The following is a 7191-nucleotide window of genomic DNA, read 5'->3' as shown; positions in this document are numbered from 1 at the left end:
AGGAGAAGAGCCTGCCACGTGTCACAAAGGAGCTCTTGGATGGAGGCTTGGAGGGGGGAGGAGGTGGAAAGACAAGCAGCAACTTTAGGGGCAAGGAGAAGATAGAAGGTCAATGGAATGGAGGAGATGGAAGGTCACCTTCGGGAGGAAGGAGGAGATGGAAGGTTAATGGAATGAAAGGAGGAGATGGTAGGTCTCAAAGCCATGGGTTAAGACTTAGCCAAAATTTAAGAATCAAACATCCACCTTCAGATGGGGATTGGTTGAGGATGGTCATGCATCTTTGCTCGTGCAAAGCACGGGTTTAGTACTCGTCCCTTCTATCATGGGTCACAAAAACCTCATGGGCTACCCACTCATTCTAGTTTGGTAGCTCAACCCATCCAAGACACTCTATATTACCTATACTATTATAAAGCCTCCCTCCCCTATGCCCTTCATAAGTAATCTCACATGTCCCTCTCTCTTTATCTTGAATGCCCCTACCTTATTTAAATCAACCTCTCCCCTCCCCTCTTGTGAGATTGCCCCTCCTCACGAGTCCCTAATTATTGTCCCTTCCCCTTCCTCCTTTATTTAATTCAAGCTCTCCCCCCTTTATCCGAGTCCCTCCTCCCCAAACAAATTAATTAATTGCCCCCAAATTCAATCTTGGGTACCTAAATAGATGTTTCTGTTAATTTTGGGAGAGACCAAAAGGTGTCGTAGAAGATTTAAAAGTATTGCATGCACATGTAGGGTTGATGAACATAAAGCCCGTCATGTGCGCTTAGATTGTTTCAGCTTCGCAAGCATCTGCAAAAAGATCGATTATAATCCCCGTCCGTGCAGAATAGATAGGCGGTTTGCAGATTGCTTCAGCTTCGCAAGCATCTGCAAAAGATTGATGATAATTCCTGTCGGTGCAGAATAGAATGGGCAGTTTCGGATCGGGCCCTGTAGCCCCCAAAAGTACCAGCTTTGCCTCGCCATCTGTCCATTGGTGGTTTGTGCACACAGAAAAGGCGAAGCTAGGAATTCCAGGAGGTTTCGCTAGTACCCATGAATGGATGGAATCACCCTCCGTTATACATTGACGGGTCTGTTTTGAACGTTGCATAAATCGACCCATTCTGTGTTTCTTGAGTTCTAGGGGATCGTTAGTAAAGTCATGGATAGCAACGCCGATGCTGTCTTGGATCCGCCCGTCGAAGGAGAAGGGTCCTTTCAGAAAGAGGAAGCGCATCGGGAGGAAGTTGTTCCCGAGGTGGCAGTCCAAGATAAATCCTTCTCTGATGTGGAATGTAAGATTGTTTCGGATCTGGAAGACCATCTTCACGAGCCAGAAGGAGTATTCGAGGATGCTCAAGGGCCGCCCGATGGCGCATCAACAATCTCTACCGCATCTTCCGTACCCGAAATTCTTCAGGGACAGAATGGTGATGATGAGGATGGAGAGAGTAACGCGGCCAGCGATGAGAGTTTTGACAGCGCTGTTGAGCGTATGGAGACTTCCAGCCCCCGCGTCGGATCCTTCAAGGCGCAGCAAGCTGCATTGAAGCAGCTTAACGAGTGGCACAGTGGTGAGTCATCCTTGGACAGCTCTTTACTAGACCACTTCAACGGGGACGAGTTCAAGGAATTCGTCGTCAATATTGCCGTGGGCAGGAATTACTCTGCCCATGATGGCGTGGTTCAAAACGTTCTTGATTCACTGCTTCCTGTGGTACGTGAAAGGAATATTCTTCTTAATCTCGCGAGAGAGAACGGTGCCTTTCAGGGTTCTCAAAAACCGAAATTTTCTTCTGGTGGCATAACTGAGGTAGATCTGTCAGAGGAGGTGGCGAATGGTTTAGTTGGAGACGTGAAGGACAAAGATCTTGGGCATATGTATGGACATCACGAAGAGGGGGAGTTGGACATTCATGAGAAAGAGTATGACGGTGGCTGCGTTGCAGAATCTCCATCTGATATGATGAAACCTCAGCCGAATGGAACTGACCTGAAATGTACTCTGCTTTTCTCTGATGGAGGAGCTGACTGTAGTGGTGAAGCTTCTGTATCCCTACCTTCTGAGGTGGCTGCCAATGATAAGTATTCCTCTCATTGTTTACCAGAAAATGAAGCCAAGGCATTTCCTGAGGATGAAGACAGCAAAAGTCTAGAAGCAGAAACCAGAAAAGCAGAAGCAGAGTTTAGCCTAGAAGATGTGCATGCAGATAAGGGGTATCCCTACCACAGGGAAGAACATGTCCAGAAACTAGGATCTGATGCTGACAGGGACAAAGGCAAGGATGATAAAGGGACTGAAGTTTCTCCAGATGATATTTGTGTAGAGCTTCAATCTGAAAGAATGGCAGAAAAGGTAATTGACATGGACCTAAATTGTACTCCAGTTTTCTGTGATAAAGCAGCCGGCAGGAGCGATGATACTTCACTTGAGGAGGCAGCCCAAGATAGTTGTCCACAAGGAGTTTCTTTGCCTGAACTACCAGGAACAGAAGTTGAACCATCGGCTGCAGACATCAGCCAAAGTCTAGAAGCAGAATCCATGAACGCAGAAGCAGAAGCAAGCATGAAAGATATACATGCAGATGGAAGGGATCCAAACTTAATAGAGACATTAAACCAGAAGTCAGGTGGTGTTAAATTCAAAGGGGAGAATGAGGAAGGAGCTGTAGTTGTGCCAGTCTTTCCATCAGAAACCTTGCAGCAGCAAACAACAAGGGTAGAAACGAATGCAGAGGCATCATCATTTGCTGAGCAGGCAACCGATGATGTAATGGTTGCTCTTGCTGAGGTAGATGAGGGAGCTGTGCTCAATACAGACTGTCAAGATTCAGAAGATTTAGCTTCTGAGGATTGTGCCACTCCTTGTGATGCTGAGCAAATAGAAGTCGGTAAAAGAGCAATGCTTTCTGGTTCAGACAACAACCCTGCACTAAACCTAGGTAATCAAGAGCTTGAATCATTAATGGAAGACATATCTTCTAAGGATGGAGGTGTTTCTGATGAGTTTTCACCTTCAACAAAAAGTGGACTTGAACAGCAACATGCTATTAGTGACTTTCAAAAGAGTCCTGTACATCCTGCTCCTGCTGTTGAACTAGAAACTGAAAGCAATGTTCCAGAGGCTGAAGCAGATGGTGATGTGAATACATCTGTTGCTGTGCAGTTTGATCCTCAATTGGATGGTGATGATAAAGTTGACGCACATGAGCCCACTTCAGAGTTGGCAATTGAGAAAGCTGCTACTTGCTTTTCAGAAGAGGGGTCCCAAAAGATTTTACTTGCTAGAGAGCGAGACGGGGTTTTCCCTGTCACTAAAGATGTTCACAAGGCGACGGTTTCAACACAAAGAGGAGGTGACACTGTTGACAAAGATAATGGCAACACTGGGGATATATCTGATTTGGATGCCCTGGTACATTCTGAAGGTCCTGTAGGCCCTGGCACTGAAACACCTTTATTGGGTGGTGCAGGGCCATCTCTCCCTGGGCGACCCGCAGGATTGGGTTGCTCAGTAGCATCTCTGGAGCATGCTCCCCGTGCTACTCAGGTGCGTGGCAATGGAGTTTCTGTCTCTCGGCGTGCTGCTCCTCTTGAAAGTACCCAGCCACGTAATGAGGCTAGTGATGGCAATGAAGAAACAAGGGATAAGCTTCAGATGATTCGAGTGAAGTTTTTGCGGTTGGCGCACAGGCTTGGTCAGAATGCCCACAATGTGGTCGTCGCCCAGGTTTTATACAGGTTAGGTCTGGCGGAACAACTCAGAGGGGGTCGTACTACCAATGGAACAGGAGCTTTCAGTTTTGAGAGAGCAAGTGTGATAGCTGAAGAGCAGGAGGCAGTGGGTGAAGAACAGCTAGACTTCAGTTGCACGATCATGCTCCTCGGGAAGACTGGTGTAGGTAAGAGTGCTACGATCAATTCCATTTTTGGTGAGGTAAAGTCTGAAATTGATGCTTTTCGACCAGCCACCAAGAAGGTTCAAGAGATCACTGGGATTGTGCAAGGTATAAAGCTTAGACTTATTGATACACCTGGTCTTCTGCCTTCCTCTGTCGATCAACGACACAATGAGAAGATTATGTCATCAGTTAAGCGATTAATGAAGAAGTCACCACCAGATATTGTGCTCTATTTTGATCGCCTAGATGTGCAAAGTAGAGATTATGGTGATCTACCCCTGCTACGTACTATAACCAATGCTTTTGGTGCTGCTGTGTGGTTCAATGCAATTGTTGTCCTCACACATGCTTCTTCTGCCCCTCCTGATAATGCAAATGGTGTCCCTCTTAGTTATGAGATGTTTGTTGCCCAACGTTCACATGCTGTACAGCAGACCATACGTCAGGCAGCTGGAGACATGCGATTGATGAACCCAGTTTCTCTGGTTGAAAATCATGCTGCTTGCAGGACCAATAAGGCAGGCCAGAAAGTGTTGCCAAATGGCCAACTTTGGAAGCCCCAGCTGTTACTCCTCTGTTTTGCATCCAAAATATTGGCTGAGGCCAATTCTCTCTTGAAACTGCAGGACAATAGTCCGGGTAGGCCTTTTGGTGTCCGCTCAAGAGTGCCTCCTCTACCTTTCCTCCTGTCTTCGCTTTTGCAGTCTCGAATTCGGCCCAAGCTACCAGAGGAGCAGATGCTTGATGAAGACGAATCTGGTGAAGACTTTGAGGAAGGTCTGGAATCTGAAGATGATGAAGAATATGATGAGTTGCCACCCTTTAGGCGTTTGACAAATGATGAGTTAGCTTTGCTTGACAAGGAGCAAAGGAAAGCTTATTTTGAAGAGCTTGACTATCGAGAGAAACTCTTCCAAAGAAAGCAATGGAAAGAGGAGCTTATTCGTCGGAGGGAGATGAGAAAGGGGGTAGGATCATCCTCAAGGGCTGAACAGGAGGAAGTCATGGAAGAAAAGTCACCTGTAGTACCAGTGCCGATGCCTGATATGGCATTGCCACCATCATTTGACTCTGACAACCCAAGTCACAGGTACAGGTACCTTGAATCAGCCAACCAGTGGCTTGTAAGGCCTGTGTTAGAATCACATGGGTGGGATCACGATACTGGTTATGAAGGTCTTAACTTGGAGAAGGCTTTTGTGATCGGTCAGAAAGTTCCTATTTCAATTTCAGGGCAGATAACTAAGGACAAGAAAGAGGCTAATGTGCAGATGGAGTGTGCAGCTTCTCTCAAACATGGAGAAGGGAAGGTGACTGTGGTAGGTTTGGATGTACAGACGGTTGGGAAAGACCCTGCATACACTTTGCGCAGTGAGACTCGCTTCCGGAACTTCAAGGGGAATACGACCACAGGAGGTCTTGCATTCACATTTTTGGGGGATACAATATCAACTGGCATGAAACTTGAAGATCAGATGATAGTTGGCAGAAGGTTGAAGTTTGTTTTGAATGGGGGTGCCATCATGGGGCAAAGAGATCTGGCTTATGGGGCAAGTTTAGAGGCTACCCTTAGAGACAAGGACTATCCCCTTGGTCGTGCTCTTTCTACATTAGGAGTTTCTGTAATGGACTGGCATGGGGATTTGGCCATTGGTGGCAACATGCAGTCACAGTTTGAGTTGGGGAAGACCATGGTGATTGCAAGAGCCAATTTGAACAATAGAGGAGCAGGTCAGTTGAGCATTCGAGCTAGCAGCTCAGAACAGTTGCAGATGGCTTTAATTGGCATCATTCCAGTACTGCGAGCTCTCCTGGGCCACTTGTTTTTATCCTCAAGCCAATCAATGTAGCGGTAATATAGCTGGTATGGAGCTGGAATTATTTATTGTTGTCATCATGTCAATATGAAATACAATTCTTAGACGCTCGCATTTACAGGAAGCTTTCCCTGTAACAAAGTTTTGGATTTAAAAGCTGCACCCTAGTTGCTGTCCAAGTATCCATAGGCATTCTCCTATTTGGTTGAGTTACTAGGTCAGGAGGATTCTTTGATTCCTCCTTCCCACACTGCTTTTGGAATGCAACCCTGCTTTATTTTCTGTGGTGGTTTTTTGTTTTTTTGGTCTAAACCGTTCCTTAACACGTTGCATTTTGTGTTAAAATTGCTTGCATTCCTCCTCTGAATGGGCTTTCGTTAGTCTGCTTTTTTGAGAATTGCCAATGAGATTCTACAAGGAGCTTTTCCTTAGTCTTTCAGCGAAGAGAAGATTGATGTACATTTTGAATAGTGATGAGATCTGAATCTAAATGAAACTCAGATAGCAGGTCATTCTTGGATGCTGATGGGAATATAATTGATTAAAGTGTAGCTTTTTAGAGTTCTTTGTGAACACCCAGCTCTCTCTCTCTCTCTCTCTCTCTCTCTCTCTCTCATCTCACGACCCCCCTTCTAGGGGAGGGGGCTCCTGTATCTGTTATACCGGACCAGACTCGACACTGGATTTTGATGAGTTAGGATGATGATGGTGGTGGTGGTGATAATGATGATGTTATGACTATGTAGTATTGATTTGTTTTTTTATGACTATGTAGCATTTTGCAAAGCATGTCTCTTCACTAAGCAATCAAGAGCTAGCTTTGGAAGAAGAGCTTCTAGAAAAAGAGGTACTTTCAATTTGATCCATACATACGTTTAGGGTTATGCAAAACCCTACAGGATAAATGGCTAAATATACTACTTGTATTAAAGTGGACACATAGTACAATAGTAGCTCCCTAAATCCAACAAAATTGCCAGTTCATGGTCACCCACGGATTTGTTATGGGGCACATCATCTCTCAACATGGGATTGCAATTGACACGGGAAAAATCAAAATCATCATGGAATTGCCACCTTCTCTAAATACCAAAGGTGTGCAAAATCTTTATGGGACATGCCAGATACTAGAGGAGATTCATCTTTTAGTATGCCATGATATTTTGGCCTCTATATTTTTGGTGGAATTATTTGAACGGAGGAGTGTGATCAAGCCTTTGAACTTCTACAGTGGTGCCAAGTCACATCACCCGTCCTAATACTCCCAATTGAGATATTCATATCTTGTCCATATTGATGGCTCCAAGTATCCAAATAGGAGTGTGCTTTGCCAACTTGGTGAACTAAAGAAAACTACATCAGTTAACAACTCAATGAGCTAGAAATTAACTACACCACCATAGAAAGAAAAGCCCTTGCTATGGTTTATAGTGTCAAGAAATTTTGACACTATTTATTGGTAATTGATTTTATCTTCTACATCT

At 45.1% G+C, this 7191-nt stretch overlaps 1 pseudogene; it reads left to right on the top strand.

Moving 5' to 3' along the window:
• The first annotated feature begins 784 nt into the window (after window positions 1-784).
• On the top strand, window positions 785-5989 carry LOC147891595 (translocase of chloroplast 108, chloroplastic pseudogene; annotated as a pseudogene).
• Window positions 5990-7191: the final 1202 nt, after the last annotated feature.

Source organism: Dipteris shenzhenensis, chromosome 17, assembly GCF_047967505.1.
Source record: "Dipteris shenzhenensis isolate YYH24624 ecotype China chromosome 17, Dip_SZ_1.0, whole genome shotgun sequence".
Lineage (NCBI taxonomy): Eukaryota > Viridiplantae > Streptophyta > Polypodiopsida > Gleicheniales > Dipteridaceae > Dipteris > Dipteris shenzhenensis.
The sequence above is the reverse complement of the archived record's forward strand: the minus strand, read 5'-3'. Positions and strand labels throughout refer to the sequence as shown.